Below are 13,688 nucleotides of genomic sequence, written 5' to 3'. Positions count from 1 at the left end.
CCTTCAGTGCTTCCCATAAAGTTGGAGTAGAGAAGACAGTATTTGCATTTTCCTTCAGGAAGTTGGTAATGGATGTTTCAATCATCTGAATAAATTAAGGGTCTCTAAGTAGACGTGTGTTTAACTTCCATCTTGAGGATCTTGTAACATTATGATCACTATCTATGTGAAGAGAAATGGTAGCATGATCAGAGATGATGATATTACTGACTTGAGCCTCCAGACATTCAGGAGCTAGCACCTTAAATTTCATAAGCAAATCGAATTTGAAATAGGAGGCATGAACTGTGGAGAAATGTGTAGTCACACTTTGTAAGGTGCTTCAGTCTCCAAATACTCACTAGTCCAATATACTTCAGTAGAGATAATGGATGGTTTGCACAGGCCTGAGATTTTCACCTGGAGCACAGATTTGTCTCTGATATCATCCATGACATCATTCCAGTCTCCTCCTAGCTCTACTGGGCCATCACCTCTGTTGGAAATTAATGTCAGTTATTTCTGTGATAAAGGGTGTGTTCCCGCCACTAGGATTATATACACTCCCCACAAATTAATCTCTTAGTATTGAAAATACTTTCAGCTATTATGTACCTGCCCTCTGGATCTGACCGTGACTGATTAGATTGAAGAATTAGGCTCTTCTGGATTAGTATCACAACTCCCTTGCTTCTGGAGTTGGAAAAGGTATGATAGTAATGCTGCTCTATAGGTTTTTAATTCTGTCTGCATCTTCATTCCTTAAATGGGTCTCCTGAAGGGAAGCGATATGACATCCATTTTATTATGTGCCTCAAAGTTTTGATTCTCCTTGGAGGGTCCATTAAGCCCCCAATACGTTCCAGGAACAAAACTTAATAGAATTCATGAAAAAACAGTGATTGTTCAGATGCTAACTGATGCCCAATAGATTGACAGCCTCTGAGTTCCTCTCCATGCAAATACCACCTGCCTTACCCATGACATCCCAGATTTCCAGTACAGACACGTTCAGATCTCACATGGTGTATTTGGAATCTACCAGAAATATACCTAGGTTTACCAAAATACTTAGATGTGCCAAGGTGTATAAATGAATTAAACCTATAGCTTCACAGATATGAATGCATAAGTAATAGCATATAAATACCAATATGCACATGGTATATACATGTTTATACCAATAGACTAATGGAAAAAGATTAACATGAAGTGACATAAATGATATGTGTGCAAACTATCTGATGTGGCGGACTGGCAATTTTTTTCCAATGTGCCAGGGACCGGTACCATATTTGTGCCATATTATTATCCTATTTGCATAGGCACATAGCACATCAGATCAGAAAAACTAACCACCTTCACTGTATTAATTGGAATGGGAGTGCGTATACCAAGTGTAGCGTACTCGCAGAGATGTTCCCATTTAAATACATTGAGGACTGACTGAAAGGCTGTGCGTCTGTGTGGATAGTATAAAATGACTATTATTCGTTTACGATCCAAGAAAATATTATTTGAACATTCATAGTAATACTAATTTATATCAGAAACAATATAATGAATATAATAGTTGGTAGACGTTTTTTATTTTATGTTTATTTTGTAAACTAATACAATATTACATTACAAATAAAAAAATATTAAAAAAATCAAATGAGCAAAGTCTCCTAACAAAGATATTATAAAAAAATTTATATATAAGTAATAAAATAAAAAATTATAATGAATAAAGTAAAAGTTTTAAAAAAAAGATTGAAAGGAATAGGTAACATTAAATTGAAGACAATAATTTTGAAAATGTCATAATACTAAAATATCAAATTGATAAGCTATTTTATTAACACAATAATAGGCATGTTAAAACTTATCCTTTATTAATGTGATAGGTTAGCCTGCTTCTTCTTTGTCAGCTTATCCAATGGTTCAATTGAGGACAGTGCCATGTGCTATGGAGAATGAATATCCATGCTATTCCTGTACTTTGTGTTAATGATACTCATGGATGAGAAGCCAGTCTCGCAGAGGTATGTTGAAGGAAATGGGAGAAGAGTTTTCAGAGCAATTTCAGTTATCTCAGGATATTCTGCTTTCACTTTTATCCAAAAGGAAGCAAGTGATGTTGTAGTTTCGAAACTCATCTTCAATCCTTCGTCAGCAGCCAGCTCCAACAATTTATCCTCCATAGTGACAGTTAAGTCATCTTTCAATAGAATAAACGGATTTTGGATCCATCCAGTCCCTTTCCGTGGATCTTCTTCTGCTGGAAAGTAAAACTCAAAAATTTCTGCCAGATTCGTCAAGTGTTCACTGATGACGTTTTGCAGAGATGTAACATTAAGGTCTTTGCCTGCATCAGCGATGATTGTCGCTAATTTGTCAAACATGTCATAACAATCTCTTGACACTCAACTCTTCCATGCTTCTAGCTTTCGTTTCTGTCTGTCAATCTGGTCTGCCATTGTAGGACACGAAGCCATCCTTCCCTGCATGGAGGTGTTGAGATAATTAAAGATGGCAAAGATATCAGCCAAATAAGACAGCTTGGCTATCCAATCCACATCTCGGAACAATTGTGACCAATTTGGTTTTTTGTCCTGAAGAAACTCGGCAAGCTCATTTCGGAGCTCAAATACTCTTGACAGGACTTTTCCCCTTGATAACCAATGTACATCGGCATGCAATTGGAGCTGTTTATGATCAGCTCCCATATCACATAATGCAGCGAATAGTCTCGAATTTAAATCATTCACCTTTTACATGGTTCACAATTTTTACAACCTCGCTGAGCACACTGTTTAGTTCTGTTGACATTTTTTTTGTTGCAAGACTTTCTCGGTGAAGGAAGCAGTGCGTCGACTTGCATTCAGATGCAAGTGCCTTAATCTGGGTAACCACTCCAGAATGCCATTCTGTCATTGCAGCAGTGCCATCAGAACACACGCCTACACCAAACTTGAAATCCAACCCACATTTGTTAACAAAGTAGTCGCTCACAGTCTTGAACACTTCAGAGCTAGTTGTTGTTGGTGGTGGTGAAGCAGAAAGCAAAAACTCTTCCTTCAAATCGCCCTCATGTTCAGAGTGCACATACACCATCAGAATTGCCATCTTAGCAACGTCTGTACATTCATCAAGTTGCAAAGAAAAGTACTTTGCTAATTTAATCTGTCCTATGAGCTGATCTTCCATATAGTGAGCCAGATTGTGACTTCATCGAGCTATAGTGTCATTTGAAAGTTGCACCTGAGCCACTTTCTTTGCTGCCAGCTCGCCCAGCTTTTCCATGCAGACATCTTTAATACAGCCTATCAGTAGCGTCTCACCAATTGTGTATGGCTTTTTAGCCTTAGCAATGTGAAGCACTAGTTTATAAGAAGCTTGCAAAGCACAAGTATTTGTCAGATTTCAGAGTAGCAGCCGTGTTAGTCTGTGTCTGCAAAAAGAAAAGGAGTACTTGTGGCACCTTAGAGACTAACAAATTTATTTGAGCATAAGCTGAGCTGTAGCTCACAAAAGCTTATGCTCAAATAAATTTGTTAGTCTCTAAGGTGCCACAAGTACTCCTTTTCTTTTTAAGTATTTATGTGTGACACTTCAAAGATCTGTTTCTGACAGCCTTTTAAATCGAAAGAAAGCTTGTTGAAGAACTCTTTTGGCTTTGAACTAATTTCATTATGTTTTGTATTTAAATGCCTCTTGAGCTTTGATGGCTTCATTGTGTAGTTAACCAACACATCGCCACAAATAACGCACTGTGGTTTTGGCACTCCACCATCATTCATGGCTATAAAACCAAACTGAATGTATGAGGAGTCATATTTCCGATTAAAGCTAATACAAAGTCTTTTTGTTGACAATACTTCGGTTTCATTTACATTGCCGTCATCTGATTCAGAATTACTTGCGTGTTCAGCAACTGGATGTCTCTTTTTGATAAATGTGTTGATTGGGCCTCGCTTCGCCATCTGTAAATTAGGCATAAAAATAATGAATATAAATTCCATTACCCCGGGTATATACTTAATTTATGATATTAGGATGAAAGCCGAATAAATGCAGTGGGAATGCTTTTATTGAGAAATATGTGCAGGAGAACATTGATTAATAGGGTAAGTAATGTTAGGATAAGAAGGTAATATACATTTTAAAATTAAATTGCAAACAGGACAATAACTGGAAGGTTAAGATGGTTTGAACATATGGAAAGAATGAATAATGAACATTAAAAATAAGATTTACCTGTCTGAAAGATATAGAGTGAGAAAGCAAGGAATTTCGAGAACTTCCTGTCAGAAACACGTAGGTTTGATTCTAGAAGAGGGGAAGGCTATAAGTACGAACAATGAGAGCGTGTATGAAACGATATATGGATATGGAGGAAGCAAGGACTGTCTATTTGGCTGTAGGTGTATGGTGCTCGATTGCCTCTATCTACCTCATAAGGGATACGGTGGGATAGGATAGAAAACAATTATTAAAATTTATAATATTATTAGTACTTACATTCTCAGATCAGTGGGTTCGGAGGGGGTCCCAAATGACAAACACTCAGAGATCTGTATGATGCTCTTTATTCAACTTCTCGATGGTAACTGCCGGTGGGCGGGGTCTTTATATGCCAAGGAGTGGGGTAAGCGCGCGCTCGCGCGTCTCATGCAAAACATGCTGTAGTGCTATGGCAGAATTATCAATATTATAATATGTGCTTCTGAAAACATATTATTTAATATTGTCAACTTTATCCACTGATAATTATTCTTGGTGGAATTCCAGTGTGATTTTTAAATTATACTATTCTTTCTTTCTTGGAAACTCGCCGCGGACTGGCAGCCGTTGGCTGGCAGACCGGCAGCGGTCCGTGGAGCACCACTTTGAGTAGCACTGTAAAAGTATATAAACTTTAAGTATGGGTAGAAACATAACAATAAATATGCAAGTGGCCATATATCATGAATAACATGCAGGTAAGCAGTTATGAATATATTGGCACCATATATATATATTATAAACATATGAGTAAACTCATAAATATAGCTATAAATAAAAGAAGATAAGAGTAATATAGTTGTTAGTATATTTTTTTTGTTGGCTTATCAATATATTGAAAGTATTTATTATTAACCTATATTACAGATAATTATACCCTGTAACACTATTAAATATATAAAATATGTGTATTTGAGTTGCCTAGTTTTTCCCAATCACAGTTCCTTTTCTTCAGGGCTTATATTCTCCATTTATTTTCCTTTATCAGAGGATCATGCTGATACCTGTAGTGAGATCTGGTCTCAATTCCTGTAGTGCTTGCCAAGTATCTGCTGGGGTTTTGAAGTATTTCACAGTGTGTGTCAGCTTCATTATGAAGATTGTAGGATATTTGAGGATGTATGTAATATCTGATCCCAGAAGAGCTCACTTGATGCTATTTAGTTCTGCTCTCTTCTTGCTTAAATTCACAGACAAGTCTGGATACAAAGAAAATTTAAAATCCTTATACTTGAGTTCATTTTTGCCTAGGAGCAGTCATCAGATTAACTTTGTCATTAAATCTTTGCAGTTTAAAGACGATGGGCTTGTGGTTATTATTGGTCTCTTGGTCACTCTCCTGCTGGCCCCTGCCACTTAATGATCCCTTTCAGTCTCCAGTGGAGGCAAACTGGGATCCAAACCTAGTATCTCAGATTATGTTCTGGAGCAAGCTGATCATGTTTTTTCCTTCCTCATGCTTCAAGGACCCCTAGTAACCATGGGTGTATTGGGGGGGGGAGGTGGGGGGGGAGCAATGCCCCCCACAAGCTTCAGGCAGGTGTGGAATGTGCCTCCCCCGTGCAGCTCCGTTGGCCTGACAGGAGCTTTCCCCCCCACCCCCAATACAGAAATCAAACTATCCCTATGCTAGTAACCACCAATTATTTTTGTAACCTGTTTTCAATATTTTCTTGTTTCTCCTCAAGACTGGTTACTCTTTGCCGTAATGAACCATTCTCCATTTTAATTTCCTTCTTTTCTATGGCAGTTCTTCTTTCTTCATTATCTAAATAGACCAAACAAGCTTTGACTTCTCCCACATCATTAGAGAGCTCATGTATGTCCTGAGATAAAAAATCAAATTTGGTAGTTACAAAGTCCTCAGAGCTGCAAAGTCCAGTGTGAGAGACGGCTGGGTTCCCTTGGCCTTAGCAGGCATGGGTCATTTGGTGTTTGTTTTTCCCAGCTGGATCCATGACAACACAACAGAAAGGGTGGTCCTCATCTAGTTAATACCTTTCAGACAAAGTTATGGTTTATATACCTGGGAACCCTTAATTGATGAGGATTAGTGTGGGGTGGGGGGTTGAGGAGACCAGGAGTCAGGCAGCCACTTTCTCTACATGTCGTGTGACCACCGCCCCCAACAATTGTAGCTTTAGTTTTAATTTAAAATCATACTTAATGTATGAATAAGTGCACCATAGTGTGTTTTGACAAGGAGCTAGTTTTAGTAATGAGAGACCCCATAGAAACCTTTGGTATTTAATCTTTGGGAAGTGCAGAGAAGTCACTATGCTTTCAATGCAGATTATAAAACCTATGGATAAATGGGGTGTGGGTTGGATAGTTTCTGTAGTAATCAATACAGGTACTGTTAAGTTGTTGACTACTACAGATAGACCATTCACGCTAAAAAACTAATCAGCCAAACAAGTGGCATTGGACTGAAGCTGTGTAGTCTGCAGGGCAGTAAATGGCACTTGTGTGTATGACATCTGATTGTTTGATGTATCAGGAAGTTAGTAATAATAACCAGCAGCCAGTCACCCTTGTATTCCTGCTGAGTTAATGCTGTGTTCCTATTTGATTTTAATAACTTGCTGTGCCCATTGACACACTTCAGGGAAAAAAACAGCAAATGTCTCACAATTTCAAACGAGATCATAACGAGAACTATTCCAGACAGGATGACTGTTCTCTTACAAAATGACACATGCATTACTTTCTAAGATATGAAGTGCCCCAAGGGTCGGTCCTGGGGCCGGTTTTGTTCAATATTTTCATTAATGATCTGGAGGATGGCGTGGATTGCACCCTCAGCAAGTTTGAAGATGACGCTAAACTGGGAGGAGTGGTAGATACGCTGGAGGGTAGGGATAGGATACAGAGGGACCTAGACAAATTAGAGGATTGGGCCAAAAGAAATCTGATGAGGTTCAACAAGGACAAGTGCAGAGTCCTGCACTTAGGACGGAAGAATCCAATGCACCACTACAGACTAGGGACCGAATGGCTAGGCAGCAGTTATGCAGAGAAGGACCTAGGATTTACAGTGGACGAGAAGCTGCATATGAGTCAACAGTGTGTCCTTGTTGCCAAGAAGGCTAACGGCATTTTGGGCTGTATAAGTAGGAGCATTGCCAGCAGATCGAGGGACGTGATCATTCCCATCTATTCGGCATTGGTGAGGCCTCATCTGGAGTACTGTGTCCAGTTTTGGGCCCCACACTGCAAGAAGGATGTGGAAAAATTGGAAAGAGTCCAGAGGAGGGCAACAAAAATGATTAGAGGGCTGGAGCACATGACTTATGAGGAGAGGCTGAGGGAACTGGGATTATTTAGTCTGCAGAAGAAAAGAATGACAGGGGGATTTGATAGCTGCTTTCAACTACCTGAAAGGGAGTTCCAAAGAGGATGGAGCTAAGCTGTTCTCAGTGGTACCAGATGACAGAACAAGAAGTAATGGTCTCAAGTTGCAGTGGGGGAAGTTTAGGTTGGGAATTAGGAAAAACTTTTTCACTAGGAGGGTGGTGAAGCACTGGAGTGGGTTACCTAGGGAGGTGATGGAATCTCCTTCCTTAGAGGATTTTTAAGGTCAGGCTTGACAAAGCCCTGGCTGGGATGATTTTGTTGGGGATTGGCCCTGCTTTGAGCAGGGGGTTGGACTAGATAACCTCCTGAGGTCCCTTCCAACCCTGATATTCTATGATTCTATGAAGTGGACTAGCACTCTAAGAAGCTTAAAGCACTTGCTGTGAATGCTCTCTGATTTATGTTGTTCACCTGCAGTAGAGGGTTAAGATAAGTCTCCTGGATGAGAGATGTGCTGCTTTCAAGAGAAGTTTGGTGCCAGTGGCAAAAGGAGAAATGAACAACCTCACAGGAGACCAACTATAGATACGGCTTAATGCACTGCAAGGGTCCTGAGTTCTCTTTGGGGTGTGGTCTGATACTGCAAGTAAGGTGAGACAGAATGCCAGTGAGGGGGTGATGGACATGGCACTTGGATGCAGACTGACAATAAGGAGGTGAGAAGTGACTCATGCCACATGGATGGGCCAAAAAGGGGCAGCGTCTCCTCGCCATCCTGAGCTATCGTCATAACTGACAGGGAGATGGGTTAAAATGGCTGAGCTAGTCATGCTACAGACACCTCAGCGATGGAGTTTTGCCTTGTGACTATTTGGCTTCCGGTTTGTATTTAAAATATTATTTAGCTGAAGCTAAATTCCAAGCTTTTGCCAAAATAGGTATTCAGAGCAAAAGTTTAGTACAGCCCTAGTGTTGTGTGTGTTTCAAAGTGACCTTGCTGTTTAAAATACTGCCAGTCTTTTCGGAGAGGAAAAATTATTTTTGATTTTTTGCAAAGTTTCTTGCGGATTTCAAGTTGGCCATACTTGGTGCTCTCCAAGCATTGACATCAGCAGGGCAGAATTTGGCCCAGTCAGGCTCTGATTCTGCAGATGGGTCCCTAGTGAGTTCAGAGGGGTTCCACATGGACACATGTATAATGCAGCAAAACCTCAACAAAAATGGCAGCAGATCATGGGTGGTTGTGGGAGACATCAAGTGTGAAAGGAATGCTGCTTGAGAGAATGTAACTTTTTTTACACAGAGAACAGTTTGTGGAAGCTGTCTGTTTCTTCATCCTGTCAATCACGTTCTATAGTTTCAAACATTTTGTCTGGCATACAGAAATTTTTCACCCTTAAGGTATGTGAAAACGCTGTGTGTAGTTCCTCAAATGGCAAGTTGTGTTTCAGACAGATTTCTCCATCTGGGAAAGATGTAAACAAACTGTACTTGAGCCTCAGATCTTGAAAAAGTTATCTGCTATGATTCATTGTTCAGGGATGAGGCAAAACTCGCATCATGTGGGATATTACTGTGGGCAGTGGCATGATGGTTCAGTGTTTCAGACCATGGAAAGTGAGCTAATCCATCCAGCAGAGTGACATGAGAACAAGTGAGAGGTTTGAGCTCAACAGTTGCTCTACAGGTAATTTGAAAGGAGAAGCTTGGAGGGTAGGTATACCAAGTACAGGGTGAGTTATTATTCATTCTTGAAATTTAGTGGTACATTTCTTTCTTAAAGACTAAAGGGAGAAAAGGGAAGAAAACCTGGAGAGAAGGTGGGGGATGAACTGACGAAAGGCAGAGAGTTAATTGTAAACATTTTAGTGATTTAAATGGCATGTTTCATTCATATTTACATCACAGGAGTGGAGCTGAAGCAGAGGGTAGAGTAAAATCCCACAGTGGTGAGTGCATGTGTCTTCTGGCTGCGACACTGGCAACCTACCCTGTTGTATGGAAAGCATACGCTGTTGTGTGCTGATATTTGAAAATTGGGCATTCCCTAGCAAAAGGTAGGGCAATCAGAGGTTGCTTTGCAGGTTCCATTCCACGCTCTTCACTTTGACCTGTGACTGATTCTAATCTTTTTATTTCCACTGAAAAGAAGAATAGTCTTAGAAGTTCGAAGGTGGCAGTTTGTAATGTGGACTAAATATGTGTGTGAAATCCTAGGCTGGGAACCAGTTCCTTAGCAGTATTGCCTGGGAGCCCTCCTCGGGATGTGTGGATTTGTTGGTGCCTGTCCCACCCATTGTGCCATGCTCTGTGCAGTTGCCATCGTGTCACTACCCACAGGAGAAGAAGCGTACGTGCAGTAGGGGATCTTATGACTGCAAGGCCATGGAACTTTCCTCTTCTGTGCCTGCATCACTTGGACTAGTCTGGGGCTCCTCTGGGCTGAGAGACTACTTTAGGATATAAAGTGGTGACAATCCAACAGCTGTTCATTCAAGCTTTTGGTACATAATACTTGCTGTGACTCCAAAGTATAACATGTAAATTATTTTTCAAATAAGGAACCAGTTTTCAGCAGTGAGTCTGAGTCAGTGGGAGTTAAGATGCTGATTACACAGCTGAGTTTAATTACATAATTGCATACTTAACCAGATTTGAACACCTGTTTTGGATTAATTTAACAAATGGGAGTAACCTGTGTTCTATACTACTGGCAGAGAAAACATCAGCTGCTAAAAGACCAGAGAAAACATCTGAAAGTGGAGCTATTTTTTATTTGGAGACAAAGGAAAACTAATTACCAGATTTCTTTGTGATTCAAAGAACAAACAGTTTGGGGTAGGTCTGGGCTGTTCTTTGCCATTTTCAGGGTCTGAGCTTTCCAGTTGCATTTGAATTACCTGCAGACTGGATTTCCGAATGAGCACTCCAGCCCTCCCTTTACTTCAGTGGTGTGAGGCCAGGTCTGCACGACAGACCTATATCAGTATAACTGTGTCACTCAGGGGTGTGGATTATTCACACGCCTGAGCCACATAGTTATACCTACCTAACCCAACCCCCCACCCAATGTAGACAGCACGAGGTCGGCAGGAAAGCTTTTCCCGTCGGCACAGCTACCGCCTCTTAGAGAGGTGGATTTACTACGCCGATGGGAGAAGCTCTCCCATCAGTGTAGGAGCATCTTCACTAAAGGACTAGAGCAGCGCAGCTGCATCATTGTAGTGCTGTATGTGAAGGTGAGCCCTTAGCCCTGGTCTGCACTACAGAATTACTTCAGTATAACTATCAGAGGGGTAGCCGTGTTAGTCTGGATCTGTAAAAGCGGCAAAGAGTCCTGTGGCACCTTATAGACTAAAAGACATATTGGACCATAAGCTTTCGTGGGTGAATACCCACTTCGTTGGATGCATGAATGATCCACACCCCTGAGCAACGTAGTTATACCAATATAAGTCTGTAGCGTAAAGCAGGACTCGCATCTACGCGCTGGTGTAGACAGCATTATGTCGGCAGGAGAGCGCTCTCTCATTGGCTTAGAGCAGGGGTTGGCAACCTATGGCACGCGTGCCAAAGACGGCACACAAGCCAATTTTTAATGGCACGCTGCTGCCTGCCGGGTCCCAGCCGCTGGCCCCGCTCAGCCCGCTGCCAAACCCAGGCTGGCAGCGGGCTGAGCGGGGCCGGTGGCCGGGACCCCAGCAGGCAGCAGCGTGCCATTAAAAATCCTGCCCGCTCCGGCCCGCTCTTCTTCACCCTGCCCCCGCAAGGGGGCGCGGGAGGGTGGAGAAGCTTGGTCCTGCTGGCCACTGCTGCAGGGCAGGCAAGCTCCCTCCTCCCCTGCCTCTTCCCCCAGTGTCCTGGGTTCCTGCCCCTCCTCCTCTCCCTCCCTGCGGCCAATCAGCTGATGGCCCTTGTGAGGGAGAGGGAGAAGTAGAGCATCTTCACTAGAAGCACTACAGCAGTGCAGCTGCAAATCTGTAGTGTAGACCTGCTTTGAGTACTGCCCAAATAGAGAAACAAATGCTGTGGGTCATGTTTTTGAGTTAGTCATTGTTGCAAATGAAGGGAAATTTGCTGAGATTGTCAGTATAATTACACCTGAATTTATTACCCTTGTCCACCTTTAATGACTTTGAAGTGATTTGTATCGCATTATAAAAATAACTTCTCACGGAAAGGTTTGAGGTGTTGTCGTCATCATCAAACCAAGTCCAGTGGAGAATCCACTTTCCTGCTATTGTGGTAGGATAGAGGGAGTGTTTAATTATTTTTATTAGGGGTGATGAGTGCATTCTATTGTGTGTTAGAAGGTGCTCTAGCTTTATAGGTGGAGCATAAAGGTACAGCTCCTAGTCCAGAAATGCTGGGCTGAGCTACCCTGGGGCTTCCAGTTGATGCTTAATGTAGCAATGAGCAGCACTACTTGGATGCTCAGGCTATGGCTAGGGAATCATCCCAAGAACCTGTCGTGGTGCTCAGGGCTCCCTTCGTGGTGCTTACCAGTGCCATATTGCCTGTATTGCCAGGACCTCCTGCTACAAGAACTAAATGATACCTGGTTCACTTGCTCAGCCAGATGGTCAAGGAGGAGAAAGCAAAATGGCCAAATCTGAGCGGGAAATCTATATGCAAGACCATTCCTTCCTCTGTTCCATTCCTAGTTGGAATGCTTCCTAGCATTGACTCGTCCCATGTCAAGTTTCTGGCCAGCAGAGCTGGTGGATGTGCAGCACCAAGTGTCACAAGGAAGCAAGTTGCGTCCGCCATAGGATTGCCAGGTGTCTGGTTTTTGAACAGAACACCCAGTTGAAAAGTTAAAAGTCCGGTCGGAGACGCAGCAGGGACCCGGGGCTAAGACAGACTCTCATGGTTCCTGGCCAATGGGACCTGCTTACCTGGCACTCAGGGCGCGGGCAGCGCACGGAGCCTCCTTGGCCGCCCATGCACCTACGGGTGCAGGGACATAGCAGCCGCTTTCTGGGAGCTACGGTAAGTGCTGCTGGGACCCCATGTTCCCTCCCACACCCCAACCCTATGCCCCAGCCCAGAGCCCCCTCCTGTACCCTAAACCCCTCATCCCTGGCCCTACCCCAGAACCTACACCCTAGCCAGAGGCTGCACATCCCCTGCATCCCAACCCCCTGCTCCAGCCCAGAGCCCTCTCCCACACCCTAATCCCCTCATTTCTGGACCCACCTGGAGCCTGCACCCCCAGTCCAGAGACTGTAGCCCCCTGCATCCAAACCCCTGATCTCCAACCTCACCCCAGAGCCTGCACCCCCAGCTGCAGCTTGCACCCCCCTTTCACACCCCAACCCTCTGCCTCAGACCAGTGAAAGTGAGTGAGGGTGAGGGAGAGCCAGTGACAGGGGGAGGGGGGGATGGAGTGAGAGGGGGCAGAGCCTCAGAGAAGGGGCGGGCCCTCGGGGAAGGAGCGTGGCAGGAGTGTTTGGTTTTGTTCGATTAGAAAGTTGGCAACCCTAGTCCACCACCCAGATTTCTCTGACTTCTGGGCCAGGTTGATTTACTAGATGTGTTCAGGGTCTGTGGAGTAGAGGTCTCTAGAAAAAGGTAAGGTTTTTAAATTATTGCTGACTTTTGTGGTGATATGGAGGCAGTTATATCTGCTGGAGCTCTATTCTTGTACAAAACGATGTTCTTTAAAAAAAATTGCCTGGGATTTATGCTGCTTAAAACACATTTGTATAAATCTAGCGAAATGTAGTAGGTGGATGGGTGAGCTGGCCAGTCTGATTCCCTTTATGAGTCACCTACCGGCTGTCCATGTGAGCTCCTGCCACTGGCTCTGGTAGCACCATGGTTTTCTCAGTGCTCTCATTCCTGTGCTTCAAGGCCCTTTGTTTTCGGTCACCACTTTGCAGTCTCCCCGTTCCCCTATGGCTCTTATGGGGGTAGAAAGGAGTGGTAAGCTGTCTCCACCTCAGACAAACAGTTTGCTTCCAGAAACACTGGAGTTGTTAGGTTTCAGTAGGTCTTCCCATGCTCAGGTGTGCTTGTCTTTTTGTTTGTACCCACTTTACTTTGCTAGTTTGGATAAAATGGAACCCAGATGCAAACAGCCCCTGATCAACCTGGCCTTCTCAATTCTCCTTTTCTTTAATCAGATATTTGAAGCTGCT

At 43.0% G+C, this 13,688-nt stretch overlaps 1 protein-coding gene across 4 annotated transcripts in view; it reads left to right on the top strand.

Moving 5' to 3' along the window:
• FAM234A (family with sequence similarity 234 member A) overlaps nt 1-13,688 on the top strand; it is a 59,458-nt gene that overhangs the window by 14,170 nt on the left and 31,600 nt on the right. The window lies entirely within an intron of this gene.

This window comes from Chelonia mydas, chromosome 10 (assembly GCF_015237465.2).
Source record: "Chelonia mydas isolate rCheMyd1 chromosome 10, rCheMyd1.pri.v2, whole genome shotgun sequence".
Lineage (NCBI taxonomy): Eukaryota > Metazoa > Chordata > Testudines > Cheloniidae > Chelonia > Chelonia mydas.
The sequence above is the reverse complement of the archived record's forward strand: the minus strand, read 5'-3'. Positions and strand labels throughout refer to the sequence as shown.